The sequence below is a fragment of the Saccopteryx leptura genome, chromosome 3 (assembly GCF_036850995.1).
Source record: "Saccopteryx leptura isolate mSacLep1 chromosome 3, mSacLep1_pri_phased_curated, whole genome shotgun sequence".
Taxonomy (NCBI): Eukaryota; Metazoa; Chordata; class Mammalia; order Chiroptera; family Emballonuridae; genus Saccopteryx; species Saccopteryx leptura.
The window spans coordinates 32,701,754-32,714,307 of record NC_089505.1 but is presented as its reverse complement, the minus strand read 5'-3'; the positions used below and the strand labels follow the sequence as shown (position 1 = coordinate 32,714,307).

The following is a 12,554-nucleotide window of genomic DNA, read 5'->3' as shown; positions in this document are numbered from 1 at the left end:
TCAGTGTATTGAACATGAGTTAATTTCTGTTCCTTCCCAAAAGCATACTAAAATGACAATAAGGAAATTTAAAAAAAAAAGTACAGATACACACACACAAGGAGGGGACAGGCCAGCAGGTGAAATATATCAACAGAACTCTAGAAGATGGAAAACAGATGTACAGAGTAACTGACTTTGCAGACCAGAGGAAGCTGAACCCTGAATTCCTGTTTTGGTGGGGGCCTACCAGAAACAATCCATTGAGGGCTGAGGTGAGAAACAGAGCTGAAAACAGGAGACCAGTTATAAGTAAATACGTACAAGGAACATTTAAACTTCTCCCTCCCTCCCTCCCTCCATCTCTCCTTCCCCCCTCTCCACCTTTCACCAATCCTTTGCAGCCAGAAGACAGGAGGTTCACTTGCTAGAGAAGCTGAGGAAGGAAGGCTCTGAGATCAGGGAACCCAGATATAGAGGGCAGAGGTGAAGCACTATACAGAAAACAAGGATGTCAATTCTTCAGTCAGCAAATACAGAGAACCTACTCTCTGCCTAGGCACTGTCCTAGGTACTAGAAATATAATACTAGGGCAAACAAAACAAAAATATTTGCCTTCATGCAGCTTATATTCCAGTGAGGGAGACAGTCAATAAACAAAAAGTATATAGTGTATCAGATGATAATAATACATACTATAGAAGAAAGAAAAGACAAGGAATAGATTTAGGGTATAGTGGAATGGGGTTGTATAATAGTTTTAAATAAATGATCATGGAAAGCAAACATCTGAAGGAATTAAAGGAGAAAGCCATGCAGATGTGAGCGAAGATCATTCCAGACAGAAAGTGCAAAGGGACATCAAATAGGGCATGACTGGAGGTATCACATACATGAAAAAAGAAAAGGTCATTATCCAAAGGAAATTAAGTAACCAAGAAGCAGCACAGAAAATAGGAAAACAAAAAAAATCAGTATAGTGGTTAGAAGAAAACACTGAATAAATTTCCCAAAAAGCAGAACAAATAGACAAAGAGATGGTACCAGAGAAAAAAGGAATCAAAATTAGAAAGTCAGTCTAGGAAATTCAACATCCAAGTAACAGCAGTTCCCGAAGAATAGAGAACATAGAGGGAGAAATTATTATAGAGGTATATATCTGCAAGAGAAAAGAGTTTCCAGGATGACAGGCCCACTGAGTGCCCAGAACAATGAATGAAAAACCTCCCACACCAGTAGACACACCATCATGGAATTTCAAAACACCAAACTGTAAGAGAAAATCCTGAAAACTTCTAAAAAGAACAAACCAGTTCCACAAACAGAAATAGAAATTAGCATCACATCCCTCCTTCCAACAGCAACAGAGATGCTAGAATGCAATGGAGTGATGCCTTCAAAATTTGAAAGAAAAGTAATCGCTACCCTAGAATTCTATACCCAGCCGAACTATAAAAGCATTCAAAATGAGAGTGTAAAAGAGTGGAAATAAGTTGTTTTTAGACATGTAAGGTTTCAAAAAGTTCACCTTCTATTTGGATTTTCTTGGGAAACTACTAGAAGAATCAGGTAAAGTAAGAATTAAGAAAGGGACACAGAACCCAGGAACCTGGGAGCCCAAGAAGAGAGGTAAAGGGAATTCCCAGAGTAAAGCTACATAGCAGTTCTAGAAATAAACCAATCCAGGAAAATATAGGGTCCAGAAGAATGTCTCCAAGAAAGAAAGAAAATGTTATCACTATAGTTTTCAATGTAGTTTAGGGTTAAATTAAGGATGGGTATAAAGAAAACTATGCAAATTAAGATGGAAGGCAATTAACTTCAGATTGAAAAAGTTAATTTTCTCATTTTTCAGAATGAAAAAAGTCCATGCAATCAAAGCACTTTATGTGGCTTAGCTATTGCATGCTTGTGTTTTAGAATAAAAGAAGAGTCTAAGACTGTGTATGGGAAAAGGGGAGTTAGTAAAGGAGACTAACTCCAACCAAGATATGAAGTTAATAACTATTATTATCTAAAATGGAAAAAAAAGGTCCTGGCCAGTTGGCTCAGTAGTAGAGCGTCCGCCTGGCGTGCAGGAATCCCGGGTTCGATTCCCGGCCAGGGCACACAGGAGAAGCACCCATCTGCTTCTCCACCCCTCCCCCTCTCTTTCCTCTCTGTCTCTCTCTTCCCCTCCCACAGCCGAGGCTCCATTGGAGCAAAGATGGCCCGGGCGCTGAGGATGGATCTGTGGCCTCTGCCTCAGGCGCTAAGATGGCTCTGGATGCAGCAGAGCGACGCCCCAGAGGGGCAGAGCATCGCCCCCTGGTGGGCGTGCCGGGTGGATCCCAGTCAGGCGCATGCGGGAGTCTGTCTGACTGCCTCCCTGTTTCCAGCTTCGGAAAAATGCAAAAAAAATAATTAAAAATAAAAAAATAAAATAAAATAAAATGGAAAAAAAAAGAAAGAAAAAATGTTATTTAAACTAAACACACCAGACAATAAAACCAAAAGAACTGAAAGTAGTAGCCTCTGGGGAGGAGAAATCTGTCACAAAGGGAACTAGGGCAGTGATCTGCTGCTTTTCCTTATAATCCCTATAGCATTACCTATATTACAAGCACCCTGGGAATCCCACACTGTAAATAAAAGAGCAAAAAAATAACAAAAACCACTTGAAACACCAAAAAGGGGAGGTGGTCACCTTTTACATTTTATACTCTGGTATATTTTCCTTACATTGAAATATCAGACTAAAAACACTATAGTAACATGAAAAACAAGATGAAGGGTACTCCCAATTCCAGCATGATTCTGTAATCACAAAATAAAAAGTACTATTAAATCAGCTTCATAACCATAACTTGACAAAAGAAAACTAGGAGGCAAAAAATGAGTTAGGAAAGCAAGCTTGTCTTTTATAAAAGTTAGATACTATAGATGCCAACAATTTCCTAAAAACTTGGAAGTTCTACACAGTAAAAGCGTTAAGCAATTAAAAGCAAAGCCCAGCCCTCCCTAGCAGAAGAAACACAAGTTTTAGCAGCTGTAAGCCTCAATTTCTCATCTGTAAAAATGAGCTGCCTACCAACTTCAAGGTGTTGCTGCAAGAAGAACTGGGGATATTAACATGTGCAAAGCACCAACTATAGTACTTGGCTTATGGTCTATGCTCCATAATAGTTACTTTTCTTTCTTTTTCACATGTTTATTAATTATTAGTGCTCCTGGCCTTACTGAATTACTTAAAAAGGAACCTAGAAAAAGCCAGCCCACTAGCATAAACTGCATTTGTCCAGTACAGATTAAGTAGATGACAAAGTGGCTAATGAGAGAGCACCTGAAGCTATCAATAGATGGAGGCTGGAGGCAAAGAAAGCAAGAAGAGTCAACTAGAAGCCTACACCTACGGAGAAATCTTACCAGGAAAAATAAAGAAGAAAGAAGTTGAATTATATCAAGGCACTAGATCCACTTACCAATATAAAGAAAAGACAGAGGACAGAGGAACAGGTGTACTACATACACTACTGGATTGAAATCAGCAAAATTCAGACTAGGAAACCGACATAGAACAACCCATCAAGTTTCTTCAAGAAATAAATTAAATTGCAAGAAAAAATATGAGAAAAGAAGGAAACTATGGTGTACTGGTCTTCAGAGATATTATTAATCAATCATAATGTGTATCTCTTAACTGGATCTTGAATCAAATTAATTTTTTCAAAAATTGATACTTGAGATACAGAGAACAGACTGGTTGTTTCCAGAGCTCAGAGGTTGGGTGTAGGCAAAATGGGTAAAGGAGATCAAAAGGTACAAACTCCCAGTTATAAAATAAGTAAAGTCCTGGGGGTATAATATACAGATGGTGATTATAATTACTGAATATTTAAAAGCTGCTAAGAATAGATCTTAAAAGTTCTCATTAAAAGAAAAATCAGGTGGTGATGAATGTTAACTACATTTATTGTGATAATCATCACAATGTATACAAACATCAAATCACTATGTTGTACATGTTATTATGGTGATCATCACAATATATAAATATCAAATCACCATGCTATATAGCTGAAAGCAATAGAATGTTATACTTCAAAATACCTCAACTAGGCCCTGGCCGGTTGGCTGAGTTGGTAGAGCGTCGGCCTGGCATGCAGAAGTCCGGGGTTCGATTCCCGGTCAGGGCACACAGGAGAGCGCCCATCTGCTTTTCCACCCCTCCCCCTCTCCTTCCTATCTGTCTCTCTCTTCCCCTCCTGCAGCCAAGGCTCCACTGGAGCAAAGTTGGCCTGGGCGCTGAGTATGGCTCTATGGCCTCTGCCTCAGGCGCTAGAATGGCTCTGGTTGAGGCAGAGCATCGCCCCCTGGCGGGCATGCCGGGTGGATCCTGGTTGGGCGCATGCAGTAGTTTGACTGCCTCCCCATTAACAACTTCAGAAAAATACAAAAAAAAAAACAAAACACCCTCAACTTTTTAAAAAAATTATATTTGAAATAACTGGACATTTGAATACTCACAATTTGATAATTGATGATATTCAGGAATTTTTAGGGTAATGATAGTATTCCAGTTATGTTTATAAAAGAGTTCTTATCTTCTAAAAATACTAAAACATTAAATGATGAAAATTTTTTTTAAAGGTTTTAAAACACCAAATAACATACAAATAAGGTACAGCCATAGGCTGCTGGAGTAGGCTTCAAAGAACAAGTTATCTGCCCTGGCCGGTTGGCTCAGTGGTAGAGCGTAGACCTGGCATGCGGAAGTCCCGGGTTCAATTCCCGGCCAGGGCACACAGAAGAGGTGCCCATCTCCTTCTCCACCCCCCCTCCTTCCTCTCTGTCTCTCTCTTCCCCTCCCGCAGCCAAGGCTCCATTGGAGCAGAAGATGGCCCGGGGCGCTGGGGATGGCTCCTTGGCCTCTGCCCCAGGCGCTAGAATGGCTCTGGTCGCAACAGAGCGACGCCCCGGATGGGCAGAGCATCGCCCCCTGGTGGGTGTGCCGGGTGGATACCAGTCGGGAGCATGCGGGAGTCTGTCTGACTGCGTCCCCGTTTCCAGCTTCAGAAAAATACAAAAAAATTAAAAAAAAGAAAAAGTTATCTGTTTATGAACAATGAGTCATAAAGTCTAGGAGGAAACTAGGAAGAGCATTCTTTCCCCATGTTATTATGGGCCTACTGTGTGCTGGGCACTGATTAATGGGCTCCATTAACTATGACTGACAGTGACCTGAAGGTCAGTCTTCGGGAAGGGAGAGGTGGGAAATTTTTGCTGGCCAAAGAGATGGCAAAGCCCACTGCCAGGAACCCCTACTTAAAGGTCATAGAGATCTAGGCCTTTTTTCAATTTTGACTGATATTTAGTATAAGAGATACAAACTCAATAGTCTAAAGGAGACAGATATCTAATGTAAATCAATGCAAACATCTACAGGCAAGACAAAAGGAAATGGGAGAGACTTCAGCAAAGCAGGGAGAGGATGAAAATGGAGCAGGCACCACAAACGCACAAACGTCCAGCTGATGGTTGTCCAGATAACTGGACATTTGAATACTCACAATTTGATAGTTGATGATATTCAGGAATTTTTAGGGTAATGATAGTATTCCAGTTATGTTTATAAAAGAGTTCTTATCTTCTAAAAATACTTAAACATTAAATGATGAAATTTTTTTTAAAAGGTTTTTAAAAAACCAAATAACATACAAATAAGGTACAGCCATAGGCTGCTGGAGTAGGCTTCAAAGAACAAGTTATCTGTTTATGAACAATAAGTCATAAAGTCTAGGAGGAAACTAGCAAGAGCATTCTTTCCCCGTGTTATTAAGGGCCTACTGTGTGCTGGGCACTGATTAATGGGCTCCATAAACTATGACTGACAGTGACCTAAAGGTCAGTCTTCGGGAAGGGAGAGGTGGGAAATGGAGCAGGCACCACAAATGCACAAATGTCCAGCTGATGGTTGTCCATCAGCTTCCCAATGGGCCCACTGCTTCCCAATGGGCCCCACTCCTCCAATTTTTCCAGAGAAGCCTAAAATAAAGATATTCGTGTGAAACCTCCGGATTTCTTAATGCCAGCAACTAATTTAAAGTTAAAACACTACGTCAAAGGCCTATTTCATGTACAAAAACATGTTCTAAATTTATAAAGGTCACACTTTAATGCAACTTGCAGAGATTTAAACACTATCAATAAAAATTCCATTCATAACTTTCTTTCAGCAAGCTTACTGAAGTTACAGAGAGAGAAAGTTATAATATAGCATATGCATACATCTTTTACACTCAGAACCAGTTACCTCTAGCAACATAACAAAAAGATCACATTCTCCCTGGATGGAGAACAGAGTGTTCCACAATGTGACCACTGCAGGACTAGCCTGCTAGATCCAGGCCAGAACAGTTTGCTTCCCATAAATACCTTCAAGAACTGTCTGATCGACCCCTCCCCAACACGGCACTGCGTGACTGCTCCTGGGACAGGACACTGCCCTGCTCTGGGCAAGCATGTAAAGCACCTTCCCCTTAGCTGGGGCAGGTCACGGCCCAGTACCACAACCATCCTGCCCTGTTCGACATAATTCCTTAGCACCTGCCACACAGCAAAGAACATCACTGTAGTCCTGCCACAGCCCAAGTTGCGCCTCATCTGTAAATTCCCCTAATAAACTCTTGATGGAATACTGAAGTTGTCAGCCTTTCCCTGGTCCCTCAGCCCTGGGAAATTCTATGAACACCCTATGTTACTAAAACTAGATTCAAACAGCTCTGCCGTACATATGGTCTCCTGCATACTACCAATAGATTTAGATAGTTAGGACAAAGCTTCCTAAAAGTTCAACAAGTCTAGAGATACTGTACTGAAATTGTTAAAAAGTGGTTTTAACTTGTGATCACCATAGGATATTTCAGTTACATATCAAAGACTGTACATCACACAGAAAATTATTCCTGACCACTACAAAAAAAAATTGTTAACCACATATTCACAATCAACTTTCCTACCTTACCTAGACAAAAAGGTTCTACGTATGAACAATGACAAAATCACTTTGGAACCCCTCCGATGTCCTCTGATTCTTAGCTGGAAAGAACTAAACCATCCCCATGCCAGCAAATTTAGTTACATATGCAAACTGTCAGCTTGATTACCAACAGGAAAAGACTACTTAAGAAACTTCTCAGAGTGAATAAAAAGATATTTATCATTCCTCAAATTTATTCCACATTACTGTGAAGATTACTTGGGAGCCAATCTATACACATTAAGACCTTATGATTCTACTATGCCCAAGTGAAAAAAATACCAAAGTTCATAGAAGTATCTGTGAAATAAAAACATATTTCCATTTTAAAAGTAACTGAGAATATGAAATTAGCCCAATTTCAATCTTTGAAAAAAAAATTTTTTTTCAGAAGTGCCTGACCAGGAAGTGGCACAGTGGATAGAGCATCGACCTGGGACACTGAGGACCCAGGTTTAAACCCCGAGGTCACCAGCTTGAGTGTGGGATCACAGACATGACCCTGTGGTCACTGGCTTGAGCAAGGGGTCACTAGCTCAGCTGTAGCCATCAGGTCAAGGCACATATGAAAAAGCAACCAATAAACAAAGTGCTATAACTATGAGTTGATGCTTTTCATCTCTCCTTTCCTGTCTCTCTCTTGCTCACTCTCTTGCTCTCGTTCTCACAAAAAAAAAAAAAAAAAAAAAAATCCAGAAGCAATGAGAATGCAGTCATGGGCCACATGAGCTCTATCCCTACACTAAGAGGTAAGAGGTATCACTTTAAAATTGAGAAATTTGAGAACACCACTAAAATTCTCATTAAAAATCAATACCGTGCCAGACACTGGCTGGGTGACTTAATGGACAGAGCATTGTCCGGCACAGTAGTAGGTTTGATCCCTGGTCAGGGCACATACAAGAAGCAATCAATGACTGCACAACTAAATGGAAAAACTAAATGGAACAACAAGTTGAAGCTTTTCTCTCTCTCTCCCATCAATGGAAAAAATAATTACCATCCCCAACACTACATATTTAGGAAAATAATGTAGATTATTTACCCTACTATACATGAAAAACATACATCTGAGAAACCTATAGATCTCAAATCAACCACAAAACAAGGGGAAACAACATCCAATAAAAGGAAAAGCAAACCCCTTATACAGTATATTACCTACACGACATTTCTACACATGAAAACATTACCTATACATTTCTACGCCTAATACCAGCTTCTACGAAGTCAACTCCAATGTTCAAAGAATCTGCAACAAAAGCACCTCAATATATTACATAAAGGTTTAATGAATTGATTCATGACATTTATTAACTGCAAACAATGTTACAGGTGCTTCACCTAACATATATATTTTAAAAGTGTGTGCACGTTTGTATATTTTTTGAGAGATAGACATATATACAATTTACAGGGAAAAAACTTTTTCAAGCATTGGTTATTACTATCAGTTACTTCTAGCTGATATGCAAGGTAATCTTTTCTTTGCTTATTGACTTACCTGTAACTTCTAAATGACTATATTTGGAGGCCATTCCCCTGTAGTTAATGACACCAGGCATTGACTCCATTTTGGATTTTAATCTGGGGCACTGCCCAGTTAGAGGAATGATAGAAATCTTATGAATATCAAGTTGCTGGTGTGTGGCAAGACATAGCAATCCCAGAGGATGGTCGGTCTGGAATCTGTAGAGGAATCATCTACAAATCTATAAATTCAAGCCTTCCAAAGAGGCTGGAAATGCTTGTGTATTGAGGGGAAGGGGCAAGGACTCAAAATGGATTTGCTGACTCCTAACTAAAGGTCCAGCCCTGGCCCTGAGATTCCGAGATTCTATAAAAGGCAGTAAATTAGGGTTTGGCTAGTATCTGCTGACTACTGGAGCCAGCATAAACATTTACTTGAGGCTTTTAAATCTGTAAGGGTACCCAATGGTTAGGTACAGTAATTCCGAACGTGAAAAAGCAAACAAAGCCACTGAAAAGGTTTCTAAATAAAGGAGGGGGTAGGCACATTTCCTTTGTTTTCTTCAAGTCAAAAATTCAGATTTTAGAAATGCAAATTTTGACTCAGCAATATTGATCCCTATAAACTATTTTATTGCTTTATAAAAATACTAGCAATTCAGACTTTTTAAAAAGTTCACACACAGCTTTTAAACAGACTACTTCACTTCAAAAAATTTTTTTAAAAAAAGAAAAAGGCCCATACTTTCCTGTGGAAACAGAAACAAAGTCAAATCTTCAAAAATATTTAGCATTGTTATATAAAACATAAACCCTCACATTCCTAAATAAAATGACAAAGTTAGAATCTTTGTAATTCTCTACCACAGTAAAATGAGAGTGGTGATTCAGAGCAAAACCTGATGTTAAACATAACTATACAATATTACTAATTACAGAGTAATTTTACCAATAAATATTTTGGTTGAGGACTGCTTTGTCATCTTTGCAAGTATTTTTAGTTGAAAGCAAGTGGTCGGGAAGTACACGTGGACACGGTTATGATTTTTAAAAATCTATTTTTAAAAAATCTGGTGACTGGATTGGTTTTCTAAACTCAATTCTTTAGAACTGGTAATTTGGAAAGGGTAAACCACAGGAACGTTACATTAAGAAGAAAAGGACCTAACATGTTCACCAACTCAGATCAGCAAAGTTAACCTGGAAACCCCAAGTATTCACAAAGCTAAGATTGGGCCCAGATAGTCACTACATATAAAAATTATAGGAACTCTCCAAATACGGTAAGAGCTATCTGAATTTCCTTGTCTTATATTTGCACAGTTATTTTTTGGTGGGCCTCTTTTCAGATTTGTCCCCTAAATCTGAAAATTTGCTTCTTTCTACTTAAAATTAAATTTCATATTTTAATACACATACCCAATTATATACATACCCAGTTTAATACACAAAACAAGTTGAAAAGATTGCATAGCAGTTTAAATTTTTTTATCAAGTTACTTATAATTTTACTGAAATGAATTTTAACTTGGTTAAATGATCATTTTATTGCTTTTAATCAATTTAAACAATACCTATCCAACTTAGATATCAAGAATTTAAGGTTGGGGGCTCAATTCAGCCTCATATTTTCTCTGGAACGTCTTTGCACACAGTACTCTAACTACTTCAGCTAGAGGTAAAAGATTAAAGAACTCTTATGACTTGGTTTTTCGTAAACAGGGATGTTTTAAAAAGGAAAGAAACTGTCCCTTCCCGTTACTCTAAATGAGCAGCCTCTTGTTCTCAGCAGTCCTTCTGCACACAAGACCAATCCTGACTGACTTCAGTGGGAATTCTGCCCAAGAAGTGAGGAAGATAGGATAGGGTTAAGTTAGCCCTAAATCCCTGCCATTGTTCGAAGCCATCTCTACTTGTACAGTTCTCCAAAAACCTCCAAGGAGTACATATCTCAAGTTTGATGGTAGTTCTTAAACTAAGATTATAGGACTGATCGCTCAGGCTACAGAGGACACAGCCAAGCTCTTTTAAAAAAAGTTGTGTCAGCCTGATGAACGTGCTGGTTTTGCCTTTATCACAATTCAAGATTGCATTGCAACCAGCCCCATCAGTGGTTGCAACAGCAGTCCTGTGATTTCCCACAGCAATGAGCCTGCAAGAGGAAACCGAATAGGATTAAGTGATATTCGTTTCCCAGTAAAACCAGTTCAAAGACTGAGAATTCTAAATCCCAGCTCCTGCGGACAAAAAAATTGACTCAGTTTCCCCCAAGTGTTAAACCTAAGGGGAAATGTAATAGGATACCACCTAAAATGTTCATTCTCAATACAGTATTATAGATATATAGAAATAATGGATTCTGGTGAAATACATACAAGGGGGGAATAAAAAGGAAACGAAGAAAAGGTAAGAATAAGGGGAAAAAATGTAAGTCATTAAAAAAAAAAAAAGCTTAAATAACAGTAACAAGAAGAACAAGACGCCTGACACAGACATGCCATTTCATATTCAAGAAGTTCAAGAAACTGAGTTTTCAGTGATTCAGAAAAGGGAAAATTCATCACATCTCTTCTAGGTTCCCGACCTCCCTCCCAATCCACCCAGAGCTCTCAAAAACAGGGGCAGCGGTTGTGGTGATGGTGAATTCAATTTACAGCGTTCTTGGTCAGTCGAGAGGGCTCCAGAGACCCCTCCCAAATATAACAGACTCTAGGCCAGAGCTCTTCTAACCTCACTAAAGAAAACAAACAAAAAAAAACATGACCTCAAAGGAGGTTAGTGATTTTGGGAAGCATAATGACCTACGTCCTCCGCAGACAGCCCTCCCGGCTTCTGGGACAGCGTCTCGGGCTAAGGATGCGGTCCGGACGCCAATCCCAACTCCGTCGGCTCCGTTCTGTTCTCCTCGTCTTTCCCCTCCAGCTCACCTAAAAAATGCTCTTAACCCTCTGCTTCCAGCCCCGGAGAAGGAAAAGAAATGACATCTCTGTTAAGATGGCCTGGATATCGGATTGTAAGGATCGGCGCGCAAAACGTGCGTCTCTCTGTGCATCCGCGCGGGCGGACGCCGGGTCGGACCCGCGGGGCGCTCGGGGCTGGCGCGCGGCCCTCGCCCGGCTCCCGCAGCGCCCACGCGCGCGGACGGCCCAGGGAGGCGCGGCGCCCCCGCCCGCGTCTCCTCTCCCAAAATCATCCCCCGAAGGCCGCCGCCGCCACGTCCCGGGAGCCCCGGCGCACCCCGCCAGGCGCCTCAGGCGGGGAGCCGCTGCGGCCCGCGCCCGGATGGAGCCGGATTCCCCCTCCAGCCGCTCCTCGGCGCCGGGACGCTCGACCCGGAGCCCACGGCGCCCAGGCGGAGCCCGCCAAGTCCTCACCATGCCTCTGCCTCTCCCGGCTGCGAGGTGTGCCCCGACTCCCGGGAGGGCGCGGAGCAGTGGGGATCGGGGCCGAAGTACCGGACCCGGACGCGGGGAGGGAATGGGATCCGGCAGGAAGGAGCGAGCAGGCGAGAGGGAGCTGCAGCAAACCCCGAAGCCGGCCGCCCCCCACCCCCACCCCCACCCCCACCCCGGCGGGGCCGTCCCGCCACCGCTTCCTGCCTGGGATCAGCTTCCCAGCTGCAGTCAGAAGAAAAACCCAAGCTGCCCCTGCGGCTCCGCCGGGACTCGTCAATCGGCCCGGGGCCCCCGCCTCGGGCCCGCCATTCCTCAGCCCCGCACGCCTCCTTACCCGAACACCGCAACTCGGGAGCTCGCTCGCCGCGGGGACCAGTCGCGCTTCAGCCCCAGCCTCAGCCTCAGCTCCGGCAGCCGCGGCAGCCGCGCCCGCCTCCTCCCTCCGATAGGTTTCAAATTGAAATTCCCTGACTGGGGCCGTCAGCGGACTCGGCGCGCCAGCCCCGCCCCCTCGCGGCGGAAGCCCCTCCCGCGCCCCCGCCGGACGCGCCCCCGGCCCGAAAACCCCCTTGGGCCTCGCCACGCTCCCTGCCCAGACCACGCCCCCGCGCCCGCGCCCGCGCCCCCGCCGGCCGGCCTTCCCGCGGGATTCCCTGAGATTCGTCGCCCGGCTGGAAAGGACTTGGGACCC

General features: G+C 42.5%; 1 protein-coding gene across 17 annotated transcripts in view; it reads right to left on the bottom strand.

The window, feature by feature from the left end:
- Positions 1–12,352, bottom strand: part of EPB41L2 (erythrocyte membrane protein band 4.1 like 2) — a 227,831-nt gene extending 215,479 nt beyond the window's left edge. For 15 of the 17 annotated variants that reach the window (XM_066373228.1, XM_066373229.1, XM_066373220.1 and 12 more), the window contains exon 1: positions 12,198–12,352. The gene's annotated coding sequence lies outside the window, so the exon portion shown is untranslated. Of the gene's footprint in view, positions 1–11,842; positions 11,957–12,197 lie in introns of those variants that run through there. The other 2 variants (XM_066373222.1, XM_066373225.1) reach the window with 2 other exon arrangements.
- Positions 12,353–12,554: the final 202 nt, after the last annotated feature.